Genomic DNA, 20,393 nt, shown 5'->3' with positions numbered 1-20,393 from the left:
GAGAGAGAGAGAAAAGCGGGGCTTGCCTGAAGTGGGTCTTATCCTCACCCGAAGCGGGGCTTGAGCTCACCCAATGTGGGACTCGAACTCATGAACCATGAGATCATGACCTGAGCCAAAGTCAGATGCTTAATGACTGAGCTACTCAAGTGCCCTAGAATCATAATTTCTATGTCACTGAGGTGGTTGGACTTGGAGAGACTGGACATGGGGAGATTTAGGCTAGGCAGTTGCAATAGGCCAGGTGAGAGGAGACCAAGCAGTGAAGATGACAACAAGAGAATAGTTTGGAGGAATATTTCAAAGGGAGAATTACCTGAATCCACAAGATTCGGAAACTGATTTTCTGTGGTGTTGGCTACAGTTCTGGTATGAGCATATTTTCAATCAGTGCTGTGAGCACTAGAGCAAGAGCAGGTGAGGGTAAGAGAGATGTTTGTTTTAGACAAATTGAGACTGAGGTGCCCATAGGATATCTTGTGAACTAAGACCCTGGACAGAAAGAGATAATTAGTGCTTCTCCCACAGGTCTGCACAGACATGGCTGAGAGGTGACTCTGTCACTGGGTCACTTCTCTACATGTCCTTGGTTTAGTACCAATTACCCAGGAGGCATGGAATAAAAGAATTGACTCCTGAAATGCCACTTTCATGAAACAACAGCAACAACGATAAATCGACCACATGATGACATGGACCGAGATGGGAATCTATTTCCTTTTTTAAAGTCTTTAAGTGCAAGATAGATGCTCAGGTAACTGACAATAGTTGTTTCGAGCAACAGAGAGGACTAGTTCATTTCTCAAAGCTTTTCCCAGCCCATGAGTCACAGAGCTGCTGAGAAAGAAGAGGTTGTGTGCCTGTCCCTGTGTGGGGCACTTCTCCTGATGTCCAGCTGTGCCAGTGTTTCCAGCACTGCCTGCTGCTTTGCTCTTGACTCTGCCTCCTCTTAGTTACAGTTCACCAGCTGGGCTGGTTGGCCATAGATATAGGAAAAAACAAACAAAAAACATGCAGCCTTGGCTTTTTAGGAGTAAAGGTAGCATTAGAAAAATAAATGTAGGATTTATTTTCTCAATGTTTACTTATTTATTTTGAGATGTGGGGAAGTGGCAGAGAGAAAGGGAGAAAGAATCTCAAAGAGGCTCCACACTCAGTGCAGAGCCCAACGCAGGGCTTGATCTCAGGAACTGTGAGATCATGACCTGAGCCGAATCAAGAGCCAGATGCTTAACTGATTGAGCTGCCCAGGTGCCCCTAGATGTGAGATTCTAAGTGCAGAACTTCCATTGCAATCTGGGAGCTCACTGAACATGGTATACACCCTCTATTAGTGCTTCACATGGGAGAAGAGCCAGGAAATAGTAATAGAGTACCTTTAAGAAGCATTTACTAGTATCACACCCTACCCTAGGGGCTTACAAACACTGTCCCATTTAATTCTCACAATACTGTAACATAATTACCATTTTCTGCTTTTTAATGATAAAGAAATTGAAGTTTAAAAAGCTGGGTACCTTGTCATAGGTTGTGGATCCAGAAAGTGTCAGAAACTCAGAGTTGAACTTAGTCCTAACTGATTGCAAAGCTCTCACTCTATGCTGCACTCTTCATGTTTGGGGAAGGCTTGCCATCTAAGGGCAAGCATCACAGCTTGTGGATCTCTTGTGTAATCACTGCCCGAGGGGACACAGTACCATATTGATGTGAGGATCTGATATGGTGATGTGAGCAAAGGCAGTTAGAAAATCTGTAGGTTCTAAGGTCTGACTCCCAGAATGAAGAGTTTTGGGGGAAAAAGTGAAGGTGTGGAATGGGGTTGGATGTTGGATAAAGGCTTGTGCCCTGCGTAGGCAGGTAGCTCTGCTGGTGAAATAGAAGACATTCCCGGAGACTGAAGTATATTGGCTGAAGGATGCTTTTTGGAAGAACACTATATGGTATCCACTGAAATATCCTTCCACTGATCTTCAAGGGGAAAAATATCCCCCTCAATTCCTTTAGGAGAGGGAAATAGAGCAGAACTGGATGCTGTAAGAAAACTGAAAGAGTGGGACACCTGATTTGGAAGCCTAGTTAAAAAATTGCAACCAGTTCCAAGGGGAGAACTCTAAAGGATTATCTATAGCTATGTGACCTCGGTAACCTGCTTAACCAACCTAAAGCCTAATTTCTCTACTTGTGAAATGGGGAGAGTAATCATGACATTGTGTAGTGGTTGTTGGGATTAAATGAGAATATACATGAACCACTTGGTACAATAAACCTAATTCTTCTTTCTCTTGCCTTTCTTGCCTTTCTCTATCTTTCCCCTCCTTTGGTAAACAGCACTTTTGTATACTAGTGCCAGAACTCCTACAGTCACCACTATTTGAAATTTTTAGCTTTGAATACACAAGCTTTATTCGGTTGGAAACTTGTTGATTTAGTATGAGGCATCCCTGGTTTATAATCAGAATAATTCATGATAATCCATCTTAGTTACAGTGTTTCAGGCCAGAAGTCTTGGGGTTATCATGACACACCTCTTCTTGAACCCCACATCCAAAATGAACCAATCTTGTAGGTTTTATCTATTCAGAATCTGGTTACAGAATCACCTCTACAGCTAACACGCTGGTGATAGGCACCATCACCTTTTACTTGGCATTGAATAGAAGATTCCAAATTGCTCTCTTCTTTTCTGCCTTGTTCTCCTTTAGTCCATCCATTCTCAACACAGCAGCCAGAGGTGCCTTTTTACCCTTCACATAGAATTCATATCATGGTTTCTGCTCCACACACTCCCAATAACTTGCCATTTCACTCAGAGTAAATGTCAGAGTCCTTACAATGGTCCACAAGGCCTTATATAGGCTGGCTTCTTTGTTACTTCTCATCTTTCGCCCTTTTCTACTGCTGTCCTCACTCCCATTCAGTTCCAGCTACATTGGTCTTGTATTTCCAGGACTGTGACCAGGCACCCTCCTATCTTCAGGCATTTGTACTTTCCTCTACCTGGGAAGCCCTGCATGATGGGTTGGTTCCTTTTTTATGCCTGGGCTGGAAAGATGCCTTCTCAGTGAGGCTGCCCCTGACCACACTGTTACAATTCCTCTCCTCTCCATTCTTCTTTTTGAAAGTGTTTGTTACTTTCTACCACTCTACTATATTTTGTTGAATTCTGAATGTTATCACTTAAGGCTTATATCACTGTTTCATGGCCTGCCACAAAGAAAAAAGATCACCAATTAAAATATTATTTACCATCAATTTAAAAATGCATCCCAATTTACATACATCAAAATATGGGAAAGGTATATGTTAAAAACTAATGAAACGTAATACCCAATTTTCTCATTTAACTTTGTTTAATGACTATTTTGTTACTATTTTGTAAACTCCATGAGAGCAAGGATTTCACTCTGTTTATTCACTGTCTAAAACAGGGCTTGGCACCTAGCAGGTCCTCAATGTATAGCTATTGAATGAATATAAGACATGACTCCCACCAAAACATAAGTACAGTGATAAGACATGGACATTTAGAAATAGGCATTGCAGGGTGCCTGGGTGACTCAGTCGGTTAAGTGCCTGGCTTCATCTCAGGTCATGATCTCACAGTTCGTGAGTTCCAGTCCTGATGAGGGCTGTCTGCTGTCAGCACGGAACTTGCTTTGGATCCTCTGCCCCTCCCCCCCTCTTTCTGTCCCTCCCCTGCTTGAGCTCTCTCTCTCCCTCAGAAAGAAATAAACATAAAAAAAAAAAAAAATAGGCATTCCATGATGAAGGTCAGTTCAGTAGCTTGCTTTTGCTTTGTGAACACCTCTAAGCACGAGAGCAGAATATTCTTGCTAAAGCTTTTATTTTAATTACAAACATATTGTGTAGCTTAACCTGATACGTGTTAATAAATAGCATCAAGACCCACCTCCGTTCTTTCCATCACAGGACCAAAGGATATTTAAAAAAGAAAAGGAGAGAGGATTTAGGAGTAGATTAAGGATTCATTTTCCTTCCACTATACCACACAAACTTTTTTTTTTTTTTTTTTTTAACTCATGTGCCCACACTTGACCTCTTGTTTCCCTCTTTCACCCCGGACTTCTGTAGCAGCTCCATGACAAGGGCATCTAATCATTTCTAGCATGCGACAACATTTGGTTCAGATTCCCTTATCAGCATTACCTTTTCTTCTCTCCTATTTGCCCCACCTCCACCTTAAAGGGGACCTGGAATGGACCTCAGGGATCATTGACATGTCCACCACTCTTCTTCAGACACTTCATGCAGAAAATCTTTCAGAGATGTGATTGTGGGAAAGTAGACCTGGAAAATAACTGTCATCAAGACCTTTACATCTCTTAAAGGAATTTACTCCAGTGACATTGCCCGGCCCTAAATTTATTGTTCAAAAATTAAGAATCTACATATACAACTGTGGGTTTTATTACACATTTACAGGAAACTCATCTAAACTCCACTTATTTCCATTATAAATCAGTTCACTTAAACAACTTGAGAACTCCAATTTGTATTGGAGTAAAAGGCAGTTTCAGTTAGATTTTTGAAAAGTTGTTTTTTTGCCTTTGAAAAATGTGTGGATAGCATTATGGTAGTTTTTAAATATGTTGCATATATTTGACGTATTTTCATTATATAAATGCATATTCAGTGATATGAGTGTTAACGTTCACAGCTCCAACTAAATGAAACATTAACTATGGCTTTTAATTAACACTTAGAAACTTCAAGCTTCAGAAAATGTTACCTTTAAAATCAGAATTACTTCCAGATTTCTATAGTAGTCTGACTACAAAAATACTTTTAAATATACCAAATTATTGTGGTGGGAGCAAAATCTGAAATTTCTCTTTTTGTTGACCTTTGAAGACTTTAGGATTCACTTGAGAAAGTATCACTTCTTTGAAAGTCGAGCTATTTTCTAAAGCTCTGTGTAAATCAATGTTTGCTGATTCACTGTGATCCAGGGTACTTAATCAGAAGCAAGTGTTAGGAAAATTCTTCACATGAAAATGTAAATTTTTCCTGCCCCAACCCAACTTTGTAAATAAGGTGACAAAAGAAAACACAATGAATATATAAGCAATGTGTTCAGTTCACACAATTCTCAGAGAAATTTAGAAAATCGAATCCTCTATTTTTTATGAAGTTATACAATGAGATACATGTACTTCTTAATATTAATTGTGTAATTTGCTTGAATGTTATATTTCCTCTAATTTGTTTTCTGGAATATAACAAGGTGACAACAGACAGGTGGAAGAAATATGAAGGAATTTGAAACACAAAAAAAATGAGGTCATTCAAACAAGTATTGTATTTTGGCAAAATTTTTAAATTTGAAGTTTTCTTCATTTATTATAATGGTGTCTGCTCTGAAAATTGTTTTAATTAAAAAAAAAGTTTATTTATTTATTTCTGAGAGAGAGAGAGAGAGAGAGAGAGAGAGAGAGAGAGACAGAACCCAAAGCAGGTTCCAGGCTCTGAGCTGTCAGCACAGAGGCCGATCCAGGGCTTGAACTCACAAACCATGAGATCATGACCTGAGCTGAAGTCAGACACTTAACTGACTGAGCCACCCAGGCACCCTTGTTTTAATTTTATTTTTTAAACCACTCTATTGTAGTATGATTAACATAACATTAATTTAATTAAAAAATTTTTTTTACATTTATTTATTTTTGAGAGACAGAAAGAGACAGCAGGAGCAGGGGAGGGGCAGAGAGAAAGGGAGACAGAGAATCAGAAGCAGGCTCCAGGCTCCATGCTCTGAGCTGTCAGCACAGAGCCTGACGCGGGACTTGAACCCACAAACTGTGAGATCATGACCTGAGCCAAACTTGGACGCTAAACCAACTGAGCCACCCAGGTGCCCCTAACATTAATTTAATTTTAAATCTACCTCCAACCTTAAATGTTTTTACATATTGTTTCAACTGCTGCTAAATATTTTCTAATCATATTAAATTTTTTTTATAAAGATAAAACAAAAACCAAATTCTAAAATTAAGATGCATGTAACATCCTCTAAAATAATATCAAATATAAATTTAAAAAAGAAAGGCCCTGTGAGTGAAATAAATGTGTATCTTGATGACATTTTAATCTCAAAATGTTTCTCTTGAGCAAAGACTTATAGATACAGTTTTTTGAAAGTTTTAAGTTACCACAATCATCTTCTTTTGATGTTAGAATTAAGTAGCATTATTTACTACACAACATCTATTTCTTTTGTAAGTGTATTTTCTAAATTTTGGCATGTTAGAAATCATAAGAATGTTTTATTTATGTATTAGACACATTTACTGAGTGAAGTTTATTTTGGGCAATAATATAATAATTTAATTTTAGAAGACATGGGATTATATGGTTTTCAAAGGAAGATATTTTCAAATTTAAATGTTAAATATTGATGCTGTAAAGCCTGAATATAATTACCAATACATAAGTTAATGAAAGTGTGTATAAGAATCCCCCTCCAAAAGAGTACTCTGTAAAGTTACTATTATTTTCACCAAAATGGTAAAAAGACACTTTGACTATTTGATTATAATTATTAGACTGTATCATGTATCAGATTATAATTGGTGCACACTTTATCTTTTCAGTTTCTTAACTACATATTTTGGTAGCCCTTTGCTCTCCATAATTTTTATAACATTTCTATTGATTGATTAGAAAAAGCCTAAAAGTTCTAACAATACCATACTTCAAGATTTTGATGATATTAATAGTTGGAACAAAATGGAACACATGGAAATAAAGTGCAATTTAAAATTAATTACCTTTCTTTTATTTTTTAAAAAAAAATTTTTATTAAAAAAAATTTTTTTTAATGTTTACATTAATTTTTGAGACAGAGTGTGAGCAGGGGAGGGGCAGAGAGAGAGGGAGACACAGAATCTGAAGCAGGTTCCAGGCTCTGAGCTGTCAGCACAGTGCAGGGCTCGAACCCACAAGCTGTGTGATCATGACCTGAGCTGAAGTCAGCCACTTAACCCACTGAGCCACTCAGGCCCCTTAATTGCCTTCTTTTAAAGTGGTTTTATAGTCTATTATAAACCTAATAGCTATGTAGCTTACTAAAACATATCACTGATAAGAACTCCAGTGTTTCTAAGTTAAGTGTATTGTAGCACATTTAAAAATGCAATTGTCCAAAAAAAATTTAGCTGTGAACTACAGTTACATTTTTGTGATGTATTTATATCATTAAAAACTCTTCAAGTAATCTTTACTATTTTGTTAGTGATATTTTTGTTGGTTTGATGTCTTTGTCTTTCTGTAAACTAACGAGGCCTTTCTAGTCGATACAGCACTAATCCAATCTTTTGAATTAACAGCTTGGGGTGCCTGGGTGGCTCAGTCAGTTCAGCGTTTGACTCCTGATTTTGGCTCAGGTCCTGATCTCAACAGTTTCGTGAAATCAAACCCCTCCGCTGAGCCAAGAACAGAGCCTGCTTGAGATTCTCTCTCCCTCCCTTTCTGCCCCTCACCCTGCTTGTGCTCTCTCACTCTCAAGATAAAGAAATAAACATTAAAAAAATAAACAGCTATATTGAGATATAATTCACATACCATATAATTCATTTGTTTAAAGTGTACAATTCAATGGTTTTTAGCATATTCACAGAACTGGGCGACCATCGCCGCAATCAGTTTTTTAAGACATTCTCATCACTCCAAAAAGGAACCCTGTACCCATTGACCACTTCCTATTTCCCCCCTAGTCTTCCCAGCCCTAAGCAACCATGAATTTGCTTTCTGTTTCTATGAATTTGCCTATTCGGAACACTTCATATAAATGGAATCACATAATACGTGGCTTTTTGTGACTGGCTTCTTTCACCTGACATATTTTCAAGATTCATTCATACTATTGCATTTATCAGTACTTTATTTTTTCCACTGCTGAATAATTATTGTTAGCTATATCGCATTTTGTTTAACCATGCATCATTTGAGGAACATTTGTGTTATTTCCACTTTTTGGCTATTATTAATACTGCTGCTATGAACATCTGTGTACAAGCTTTTATGTGGACATATGTTTGCATTTCCTGGGGTATGTTCCCAAGAGTGGAATTGCTGGCTCATATGGTAGCTTTGATGCTAATTCTAATGCTAACTCTTAAAATTTTGAGGACTTTCTAGTCTGTTTTCCAAAGTGACTGCTCCATTTTACATTCCCACCGGTGGTGAATGAGGATTCCAGATTTCCTCTACTGCCTCACCAAGACTGATTATTGTCTGTCTTTTTGATTACAGTCATCCCAGTAGATATGGTGTTACCTCATGGTGGTTTTTTTTTTTTTTTAAACGTTTTTTTATTTATTTTTGGGACAGAGAGAGACAAAGCATGAACCGGGGAGGGGCAGAGAGAAAGGGAGACACAGAATCGGAAACAGGCTCCAGGCTCCGAGCCATCAGCCCAGAGCCTGACGCGGGGCTCGAACTCACGGACCGCGAGATCGTGACCTGGCTGAAGTCGGACGCTTAACCGACTGCGCCACCCAGGCGGCCCTCTCATGGTGGTTTTGATTTGCATTTCCCTGATGGTAACTTATCCGATTTTAGTCTAAACCAGAAAGGCATGCGTTTCAACAAACTAAACATATGTTTTCTAGAATTTTAAACATTTTTTATCAGAAAAATATATGCATTAAATATGTTCTTATATGGGCTATTTGGGCTATATGTTCTACTTAATTTTCAAAATGTGAAGATTGGGTTGGTGGACTAGGAGACTGTCAAGCTAAATTCTCATTTCTCTTTCTTTGTGGACATTTTAATCTATCCTTCTCATATAGTGGCCTACTCAATCCTAGAACACAAAATTGTTGGACTCTTAGAAGGAGTAACAACTACCATTTGGTTCAGTGTAAGTTTTTGCCTGTATTGATTCCTTTCATTACCACAACACTGGAGCAGGTATTATTATTCTCATTTGGAGTTAATAGAGTGATGTAATTTGGCCAAGGCCACACATCTTGTAAGAGGTGGAGTAGACATCCAAACCAAGGTCTGTCTGACTCCAAAACCTGTGTTCATCATCACTGCCCACTCTTGACTCTTAAATATTGTTGCTTACTTGGAAATGTCATTTTGCATGGGGCTTGAAATATTCTTTTGAAGTCCTATATGATTATTGCTCAAGGGAGTCTTCAAATAATATCCCACACTGTGGTGTTTCCTACTTGAAATAGCTAATTGATAACTTGTTGTATATACTCTGGACCAAAATCTATGTTAGGCCCTCTGAAAAAAAAATAATTACTATTTATTGAGCTCTTACCATGTGCTAGATACTATACTATGTCTTTAATACATATCATCTCATTTAACAAGCTCTTAAATAGTCCTGAAGTGATTTACAGTCTAGTTGAAGAAATTAGACATATATTTGCATATAAAAAATTAAATTTAAAAAGAGGCAAATAATAATACATGACACCATTAAACAGCATGTGATTAATTTCCATATAAACAAGTGAATCATATAAACAACATATGCAATGTTTGGAGAGGGGGTATGAACTCTGTGGACTGGCCTAAGCTACTGTGGACACATTAAATGTGACTGTCTTATTGCATTAAATGGCAAAGTTTTCTTCATTTACTAAACTATTGAACATGAGATTTAAAGACACCCTTCAGAAGTCATTGCCTAGTGTGTTCATAGGCAGAACATCTCCTTTATCACCTTATATGGTAATAGCTTATTACTCATATAATCTTTAATGGATAGTATACACAGCACTTTCAATTACATTGTTCTTTACATCACTCCATTTAATTTTTGCACATCCAGATGCAAAAAGAAGACCTAGGAATATTATCTATGTTTTCCAGATGAGAATGTGCATCTCTGGGAATTCAATGATTTGCTTCTAGTCACAAGGTAAAAGAGAGATTAAAATTAGTTCTGGTGTTCTTTCTGCTGCTAATCCTTTCATATGTAGAAAGAACCTAAATGCATGGTAGTTGACCATACTCTGTCCACTTCTGTAGTCATAATTTCCATATTGACACTGGAACACTTTCTTGGAAATAAATATAGCATAAAGATTCTTTGTTTTATGGATGTGGAAGTACTCCTAAAGATGGAAACTCAGGAAATAAATAAATGAATTTGTCACTAATGGCAACCCTTCAGTCACCAGCTTTGTTGAGATGTGCTTTCTGTCTGAGGTGATAAGAGGGGATACCGGCTGCTTTCCCAGAGGATACTCTTTGGTGTAATTGAGTAACCCGAGCACTGATAAGTTACCAGCACTCCAAGCCCTCTCCCCAGCCAGATGTGATCTGGACCTCCAAGTGTTTGCAGGATGGGCTAGTTGGAATTTATTTTCATCACCTCTAACCCCACCCCCAAGATTGTGGGCTTGCCTTTGTTGAACTCAGTAAATGAGGAAAATCTCATTGATTCCTCTCTTAGATTGTACCAGGGGTAGGAAGCCTGGGGCTGGTGGTGGGGGTCAAGGGTAGTTAGAGGTAAAGAACAAAGTCTTTCAAGATAGAGGAAAAAGGGTCTGCAAAGGGCTCTGGCCTTTCTAATGTGGAGGATCTGAAGACGATGAGTTTCCATGTGAACCAGTACTCTGTCCCCACTATCGTCCTAGTAGGGGTCTGTCATGATAGGAAGTAACCGTGTCCAGAATTCGAGTATGCAGGGAAAGACTCCACACTGGACTAAGCTTTTGTAAAGTATGCTTTTCTTCATCACTCCTCAGTCAAGCCCCAGCTGATGCCTCTAGGAAACAATTATGATCACAGGAAAATCTGGAGGCATAGCAGTAGTTTAACCGCCTAAACTTGAGGGTCAGGAGAAGATAAACTACTTCTCTCTTCAATTTTATTTAGATACGAATTATGGTCATTTTTCAAAGAGATGCTTGTAGGGCTTGCAAAAGCCAGTAGATGCTTTTATTTACAGTTATGGCCTTTCTCCTTTCCAGTTGTGGTCATCTTAGGTACAGGGTAAGATCCCAGATGGATTCTGAAAAAGCATTACTGTGTACATCTTAAGAGCATTGCAGCTAATTGAAAGCCTTGGGTAAATTACCAAACTCTCTGGCTCTCTGTAATGGCTTTCCATGTCTGTAAAATGGGGCAGTAATAAATAGTGCCTTACCTGGTAAGGACTATGTTAAGAATGAAGGGTATGTTAAGAATGAAATGGTATTTGTGTTAGATGATTTTGCCCAACTCGAGGCAAGTACAAGTAAGCACTTGGGACAGTGCCTGGCTCAGAGTAAGTGGTCCAGACATTTTAGCTGCTCTTAGATGTTAATATATTTATATTAATATTATACATATACTATTTTAATTTTTTGTGTGTTTAAGATGGTTTCTCCAATTCTTTAACATATTCTTATAGCTGTTATAACATTTTATTTACACTTGTTTGTGTTTTCATTTAATTTCTGCCAAGAAGCAAGTTGAGTTTTGTGGGCTTCTTGTGGGGGTAGGGGTGGGGACAGGAATTGATTTTATAAACAAAGCAAGATTTTATGTTTCAAAGGTAGTTCCAAAAGGTTGAGTTCTGTATTTTAGACTCTTTTGCACCATTTGCTTTATTTATAGAATTGAAATACAATTGCTATTTTCATCTCTATGTAAACAATTCATTTTCTTAATTTTAATTTATATACTACATGGGGCGCCTGGGTGGCTCAGTTGGTTAAGCGTCTGACTTCAGCTCCGTCTGTAAGTTCAAGTCCCATCACAGGCTCTGTGATGACAGCTCAGAGACTGGAGCCTGCTTTGGATTCTGTGTCTTCTTTCTCTGCCTCAATCCCACTTGAGCTCTCTTTTTCTCTCTCTCTCTCTCTCCCTCTCTCTCTAAAAATGAATAAACTTAAAAAAAATTAATTTACATACTACATTTCCAGAAATACGCTGATGACAGAATGCAGGGTACATGTGCAGTAACTTTGCCTGTAGTCAGAGTTTGAACCAAGTCTCTCAGTCACCAGACAGTAGTGAAACCGCAGCTGCTATTCTTCTGGTTTTCTTTTTTCAAATATATTATGTTCATGCCTGGACAGACGGCCCCTGGGTTACAATGGGTCCCCTTATGGTTTTTTGACTTTGCGATCCTGTGAAAGTGATACGCATTCAATAGAAACTATACTTCAGATTTTGAATTTGGATCTTTTCCCGGCTAGAGAGATATGGTAAGACCCTCTCTGGTGACGCTGGGCAGAAGCGGTGGCAGCGGCAGGTCCCAGTAGCCACCCGATCGCGAGGATGAACAACCAATATGCTTACCACGATTCTGTCCCCATCCAACCATTGTTTCTCACTTTCAGTACAGGATTCGGTAAGTTACATGAGATATGCAACACTTTATTATAAAATGGTATTTGTGTTAGATGATTTTGCCCAACTTGAGGCTAACGTAAGTGTTCTGATCACATTCAAGGTAGGCCAGACAAGCTATGATATTCAGTAGGTTAAGTGAATTAAATGCATTTTCAACTTATGATGGGTTTGTTGGGACAACACCCCATCATAAACTGAGGAAGATCTGTACTCACATTGCTGCTAATTTAAAAGAAGATCTGGGGCAGAGTTTATGAGTTCTCAGATAATTTGAAGTTCCCAGCAGCTAGGGGACTATGGCAGATTCATTACAGGTTGGTTAACAGATAGCAGGAGGCTCAGAAAAGTCAAGGAAAAACCAGAAAAGCCTCCATTGCTGTTTTTGGAGGGGGTGGGTATGAGGGGTATAAAATATAATATAATATAATATAATATAATATAATATAATATAATATAAAATATATAATATATATATAATATATATAAAATTTTACCATTTTAACTTTTTTAACTACAAATGTTCTGTGGCATTAGATATATTCACATTTTTGTACAACCATCACCACATTCATCTCCAGAACTTTTTCTCTATTGCTTTTTGAGGAAGCACTACCCCACTTGGGGGACCTGGAGATTGAGAGTTGAGCAAAATATACATATAGTTCTGTCCTTTTCAGTTTGAGAAAGATTTATTTTTTTTCCCTTCAGACACCTGCTCAAATAAAGAGAGAAAACATGGACGTTATTTATTTATTTATTTGTTTATTTATTTAACGTTTATTTATTTCTGAGACAGAGACAGAGCATGAATGGGGGAGGGTCAGAGAGAGAGGGAGACACAGAATCTGAAACAGGCTCCAGGCTCTGAGCTGTCAGCACAGAGCCCGACACAGGGCTCAAACTCAGGGACCATGAGATCATGACCTGAGCCGAAGTCGGATGCATAACCGACTGAGCCACCCAGGCGTCCCGGACTTTAATTTTTTTTATTGAGCTTTTCATGTCCTCTTTTTCGTCTTACAGTATTTGAACATAATAACTTGAAAAGGAGAGTGGATTTTCAGATAAGTTTTTTAAGCATTATGAGGACTCAGATACATCCCTTCTGCAGAAAATACTAAAGTGTAACAGTCTTTACTTGTCACATTTTAAATCTGTCAGAGAGTAGCTGAAGGCTGTTGTGTTCCATCTATGTGACAACCTCATTCCCAATTATATAGAATTGTGAAAATAACCCTGTTTTATTGTAGAAGACAATGTAGCCTCATAATATGTTGTAGGTTTATAATATGTTTATAAAAAAATGTTGGCATTCAGAAGAACTTGCCAGATAATCAATCATATGAGTGATTAGACAAGGCAACCTACCAGGAGCAATGTATGAAAGGAATGACTAAATCTTAAAATAGCTTAAAAATTAAAGTGAACTTTCAGTGCTGTCGATGGTGGTAAAATGGACATTTAGAAATATTACTAATGGGGGGCACCTGCGTGGCTCAGTTGGTTGAGCGTCCCACTTTGGCTCAGGTCATGATTTCATGGTTTGTGGGTTCAATTCCCCCTCAGACTTTGTGCTGACAGCACGGAGCCTGCTTCAGATTTTCTGTCTCTCCCTCTGCTTGTCTTCTGCTCATTCTCTCTATCTATCTCTCAAAAATAAACATTAAAAATATTAAAATAAAAATACTACTAATGGAGAATAAATTGGTAAACTTGTGGGGGAAATTATACATACATAGCACTTATTGATATATGTTACTGATATATTTGTATCATATATATATATATATATATATATATATATATATATAAAAGAATAAATAGGTAAACTTGTGGAGATATTATATCCAGAACCAAATATTTTGGCCTTTTTTTCCAGTTTTATTGGGCTATAACTGACATATAACATTGTATAAGTTTAAGGTGTACAATCTCAAAATTTAATATATGTATATTGTGTGAAATGATTACCACAATCAGTTTAGTTAATATCCAAGAACCAAACACTTTAATTGCAATTCCATTTCTAGTGAATTATTTTAAGGAAATGAGTAGACAAAGATTAACACATTAAAATTATCACAACAATATTTAGAAGAGCTAAATGATAGAAACAGTTTTTTTAATGTACAAACATGAGAAGTTATATATTACAAACTAACCTATTTGACATAATATTATATAGCAATTATAACCTGTTAATAAAGGATTTCAATGACATGTAAAAAGTCTCATGATGCACAGACTGTTGAGTGAAAAGAGAAGAGTATAATTTTTGAGTGTAGCATCATCTCAACCATGTCAAAATATGTACATAAAAAAAGCTGATTATATCTGGACATGGGAATCCAGGTTTCTACATCTAGATTCCCACGTTCAAACCAATAGGACTTCTTTTTTCATACACCGAGCTTCATTTTACAAGAAAGAAATAAATCACAAGTAACTAAGTGAATGTGAAGAATTTGTTTAAAAGTGTACATCCCAGGGTAGGTCTGTGGGGCGTCAGTTTATTCTTCTATAGCTCTTAAAAATGACATGTTTAATGGTGACCCTAAGCCCCATTACATTCTAAGGCACTTCGGAACCAAGAATGGTTTTAGTCAGTATAGTTTTCATACTAGATGAACATGTTGCCCTCCATTTTTTGGAATTGGTGGTCTGTGTATGGGATATACACAACTCTGTGTAAGTAGAAGATCCAATTAACATAACACTGCATTCTGCCTTCTTTATGGATAATCTGGGGCTTAAAATCTTGTGGCCGCAAGCTTTATTGACTTAAAGAATTCATTTTCATTAATAATTAATTAATGGATCTCACATGGCCTCAAATAGTCTCCCACATGAGAAAGTCTACATCTAAATGATGAGAATACAGTAGTTTCCAAGTTTCTTTAGGCAACATAAAAATACCAATTCATGCCAACTGAAGGAACAACTTCCACCATTAATACGTTGGCAGTGAGAAAGGAGACAGACCACCAATGTGTTTCACACAGTCCACTGCGTTTTCCCCAGGAGCCTCTTCTGTGGCAGAGCTTCTCAGTGCTACCAACAGAAGACTGGCATCTCTCCAGGAAGTGAAAGGCTCCTTTTCATACCCTGTGCTGCCATATGTTTTGAGTTGAAGTTGGTACTTTAAAGGTTTTGTGAAGTGGCCACGGGGCTTTCCTTATACATGTGCCTTTGGATCTGTCTCTAAAGACTAGCCCCCATGGTCCTTCTGATATTTTAACAGCTTTGTTTGCAATTTTGGATACATATTTTGGTCTAGGATCAAATATGAGTTCTGAATCGAAGACAAACGCTGAAACTGGCCACCAAAAATGTTTTCCTTCAAAGCGTGTCCAAAACAGCAGCTTAATTTTGGCACGTTTCTGGATCCCATAGGCAGGACCTCCGAGCTTTCCTGATCCAGGTATTTCAAAAATCCTCTTTTCCAATTGGTGACCTGACGTGACATGTCAGAGTATTTTAAGTGACTCTCAACTATTCTGTAGCTTCCCTAGGTGTGGCCCCTTTGAATTTAACTGTGTTAGAGTGCGTGTATCATTGGGGGTCTGTGCTAGACTGGAACAAAGACAGTGGTTGTCCTTGTAGTGAACTTCTTCTAGGAGAGGAGATGCTTTCATTTAGCCTGTCAGATGGCAAATACTTTGCTGAATGTCTAATGAACAATGTATTCATTCCAGGGGGAATGAGCTTAGAGAGAAATGATGGAGGCCTTTTACATTTGAGTTAGAGGGATGTAGGTCTCAGAATCACAGTGGACCCAGTAGAGGGTTCTATGCTCAGCAGAATAATGAGTAAATAAATGAATAAGTGTACTTTCCATGAGAAAAAAAAATTGATGACATAGTGTCTGTGTGGGCAATATACATAGTACAAATGGACAGTTTGAGAAAATTAAGACTGTAGACGTGTTTGAAATAGGGCTAGATTTACACGCAGCAGTAGTGAGGAGATTGGAAGCACGTCTTAAAGGAGCAAAGCTAAGTCTACTGTTTGCAGTATCTGTCGGAACAGAAGTATCTATTGGTTGCAACACAACAATGCAAAAGTACCTTCTATAGGACAGAATGCCCTCCTTATTGTGACGAGGCCTTTCTAGTCATGAGCACGACAAAGAGCGCACACGTACACAGCACAACTCCAGTGTGCAGATTAGTTGTTTTCATGGATTCTTTCGAAACTCATCCTACCACGTCAAAATGTAGCTTTTCTTAGTACAGAAATAAAAATAATCCCTCCTTCAACTGAGTCTCCATTACACTTATCTTTTTTCATAAATAAATACATTAATTAATTCTATAACTATTTATTGAGAATTTACTCAGTCCCAGACACTGTGATCAGTGCTGGGGATACAAAAAAGACTTGATCCCTGAACCCAAGAGTCTTGGAGTCCAGGGAATAGAAGCAAATAGATAATTAAAATACAATGTTCCTGAAGTATCTCTATTGTACTTACATGTTTAGATGTCTACTTTATTTATTTAGATGACCGAATTTGAACTATGGGAGCACAGAGACTGGATCTTATATTTATTTGATTCCCTAGTATCTGGGATGCATCCTATATATTTAAATATATTTATTGAATTTAACTTAATTGAGTAAAGTCTGGCATATGATTTATCTTGAAGTCGTAACCATTACTTGTTTTTTGCTCGTATTATTATAGAAGTTACATATGTTGGAAGAATACTGCATTTGCTTGGTCCAAATTGATCCAAGCCTGATACTAAAATGTCATATTAAAAAAAAAACAACTCTTATTTTTAAGGTAATGATGTTATATAATGGAAAGAGATTGAAGTTTATACTGGATCTGGATTTCAGTTCTGTATAAGTACACCTTTTCTTAGACCCAATTGCCTTCTCTCTAAAAGGAAAATATAAAAAAAATGAAGTCAGGAGTTTTAAAATGAGATTAAAGTAGATAGTATATGTGAAAAACATTTTGTCAACAATAAAGTGAGATGAAATGTTAATGGTGAATCAAAGAGTCAATTAATTACATAGAAAGAGCTATTGGGTGGGCATTGTAGTAGGCAATTATTACTTTTTTTTTCTATTTATCATCTTCTCCTTGGGGAAATGCCTTTTCCCCATTTTTATGTGAGGCACATAACAGCCTCACTCGGATACTTTTTCACAAATGTCCACTACATTCCCTTTGCAAACTCTGGTACATCTGATCAGGACAGTGGGGGAGGGGGGGAGGGGATGGCACCTGAGAGTTTTTTCCAGGTAAACTAGTCTAGTTCTTACTGATTAAACCTAGAATTTTTTTGAGATATGTGGATCAACCAATACCCTGGTAACCTGCCCATCTTTCCCTTTCCCAAGGACTCTGTGATAAGTAAGTAACCACCAGATTTTTCCAGGTCTGACAGTCTGATCAGCTCTCCCTGTTTCTGCAGTCTGTTATGGTAATTACTCCTTTCAAGTCCACCAGGATTACATACTGCCATTGAAATCAGGACCCAACTGTGCAATAACATCCCCCCTCCCTCTCTCTCTAGCATAGAGACATTCTGCATCTTTGTAGAGCTTTCTAAGGTAGAGCATTCTTTCCCTAAGGCATTTCTTAATAAGGGGAGCATCATATGGGTCTTCTAAAGTGGGAGTGGGGCATGACAGGGGTGAGGGTACTTGGGTGGTTTACACATAATAAATTCACTCCAACACTTCCACCTTTTGATGTGTATGGACCCCTTATTCTTCCAAGAACAACTGTGATATTTCAGCCTCATTTACTGGTCCAATTAACTGGGTAAGGAAACTGCTTTACAGGGCTTCTCAACCTTGGTACCTATCTGGGGCAACTAAAAACTTCCTGATGCCCTTGAGGCACCTGTGTGCTCAGTTGGTTAAGCATCTGACTCTTGATCTCAGCTCAGGTCATGATCTCACAGTTCTTGAGTTCAAGCCCCATATCGAGCTCTGTACTGGTAGCACTGAGACTGCTTGGGATTCTCTCTCACCCTCTCTCTCTATGCCCCTCCCTGACTCTCACACACTCTCTTTCTCAAAATAAATAAACTTAAATTTTTTTTTTTTTCTGATGCCCAGGCTATACCCCAGAAAAATTAAATTAGAATCTTTGGGGTTGGACTCCAACATCACCAGTATTTTTTGAAGGTTGTGCCTGCCAAATGTGCTGTCAAGGTTGAGAACTACTATGTTAGGCTCAGGTAAGTGCACTCATATCAATACATTCAATCCTATCCAACTATATTTTGTCTTCCTTGGTCCAATCTATTTCTACCCATGTTTCCCAAGATTCTGCTTGTTATGGATTGAATCATGTCAACCCAAAATTCATATGTTGAATTTCTAACCCTCAGTGCCCCAGAATGCAATTGTATTTGGAGATAAGGCATTTACAGAAATAACTGAGATAAAATGAAGCCTTATGAGTGGGTCCTAAACCAATATGACTGAAATTCTTATAAGAGAAGATTAAGACACAGACATGCACAGAGGAGAGAGTATATAAAGACACAGAGAGAAGATGGCCATCTAGAAGCCAACACATCAGAATGTAATTAGCCCTGCTAAGACCTCGATCTTGGACTTTTCACCTCTAGAACTGTGAGAAAATAAGTTTGTTTTGTTTAAGCCATTCAGTCTGTGGTAATTGTTATGAAAGCCCTAACAAATTAATACACTCTTTGTAAAAATTTTCAAGATTTTATAACTCCTTTAGTTAGAATGAGTTGGGTTTCCTTCAGGAGCAAATCTTGAAATTCTTCTAAACCACACTGGCATTTAACTCTCCTAGTGAGTCTGTTGGGAGTGTGTGTGTGCATGTGTGTGCACATGCGTGTGTGGGGGGGAGGTGCTGGGTGTTGGGGGGATTTGAGTAGGTTTTGAGGAGAATTGACATTACCTCAAACAGAATCTGCTGTGGGTGAACTCACTGGAAGATCTATAAGTGAGGGAAAGCTTCCTTTTTCTTAGCAAGAGAAAGAGACACTTGGCTTTTGATCTAGAGCTGTGGTTTTCTTTCCTTTTTTGTGTGTGTTAATTTTTTTTTAATGTTAATTTATTTTTGAGAGAGAGAGACAGAATATGAGTGGGGAGGAACAAAGAGAGAGGGAGAAACAGAATTCGAAGCAGGTTCCAGGCTCCAGTCTCTGAGCTGTCAGCACAGAACCTGATGGGGGGCTTGAACTCATGAACTGTGAGATCATGACCTGAGCCAAAGTTGGATGCTTATCCAACTGAGCCACCCAGGTGCCCCAGAGAGCTGTAGTTTTCAATTTGTACTTTTGCGATGAGGAGCTAAGGCCTCATCCGTGTTAGAAGTGCACAGTGTTGGACCCTACCACCTAACCTACTGAACCAGAGACTTAGGGTCAGTTCTAGCAATCTCCTCTCTGGCAGTGACTCTCAAACTTTATTGAGTGTCAGAATCATCCAAGATCTTGTTAAAAATAGAAATGACTAGATCCCACCCTCTAAATTTCTCATTCAGTAAATCTGAGGCAGGGCCTGCAAATGTTCTAACAAGTTCCCAGGTGATACTAATGTTGCTGGTCTGGGGACGATACTTTGAGAACTGCATCTCTCAAAGAATTAGCACCATTAGGACTGAAACGACAAGGGAAGATCATGTTACTGGAGTCCAGTGACTGATGGGATTTTGTAGGAGAGTCTGCCCAGTAGGAAGGAGACAGTAGGGAACAAATACCCCAATTTCTCTCTCCTCTCTTGCTCTCATCTCTGCCTCCCTCCCATTGGTGGAGAGGAAGACAGCTGGAGGAGAATCTAGTGATTCTCCATAGGGGTCATCATTCCAGGACACAGGCAGGTCATAGAATAGATTTAGATCATAGGGCTAAGGGAAAATGAGTAGCAGATTGGGTCACCTGGATGTGAACCTGGGACCCCACCTTCATCAACTTACAGCTTAATCTAGTTCAGACTTTCAATTCAACCTTTTCTATAACTCAACCAAAGTCAAAGGACTAGAGTCAGCCATAGAGCCAGCACTAGAACCAGGTCTTTTGACCCCATGCACTTTGCTCTTTTCACTACACCAGCAGGAG

At 38.2% G+C, this 20,393-nt stretch overlaps 1 long non-coding RNA gene across 2 annotated transcripts in view; it reads left to right on the top strand.

The window, feature by feature from the left end:
- The window catches only part of LOC131514802 (uncharacterized), a 49,566-nt gene that overhangs the window by 4,316 nt on the left and 24,857 nt on the right, over window positions 1-20,393 (top strand). The window contains exons 2-3 of one of the 2 annotated variants that reach the window (XR_009263285.1): window positions 18,412-18,533; window positions 18,687-19,024. This is a non-coding gene — a long non-coding RNA (uncharacterized LOC131514802). Of the gene's footprint in view, window positions 1-18,411; window positions 18,534-18,686; window positions 19,025-20,393 lie in introns of those variants that run through there. The other variant, XR_009263286.1, reaches the window with a different exon arrangement.

Source organism: Neofelis nebulosa, chromosome 6, assembly GCF_028018385.1.
Source record: "Neofelis nebulosa isolate mNeoNeb1 chromosome 6, mNeoNeb1.pri, whole genome shotgun sequence".
NCBI classification, from domain to species: Eukaryota; Metazoa; Chordata; class Mammalia; order Carnivora; family Felidae; genus Neofelis; species Neofelis nebulosa.
This window is presented reverse-complemented; position numbering and strand designations above follow the sequence as displayed.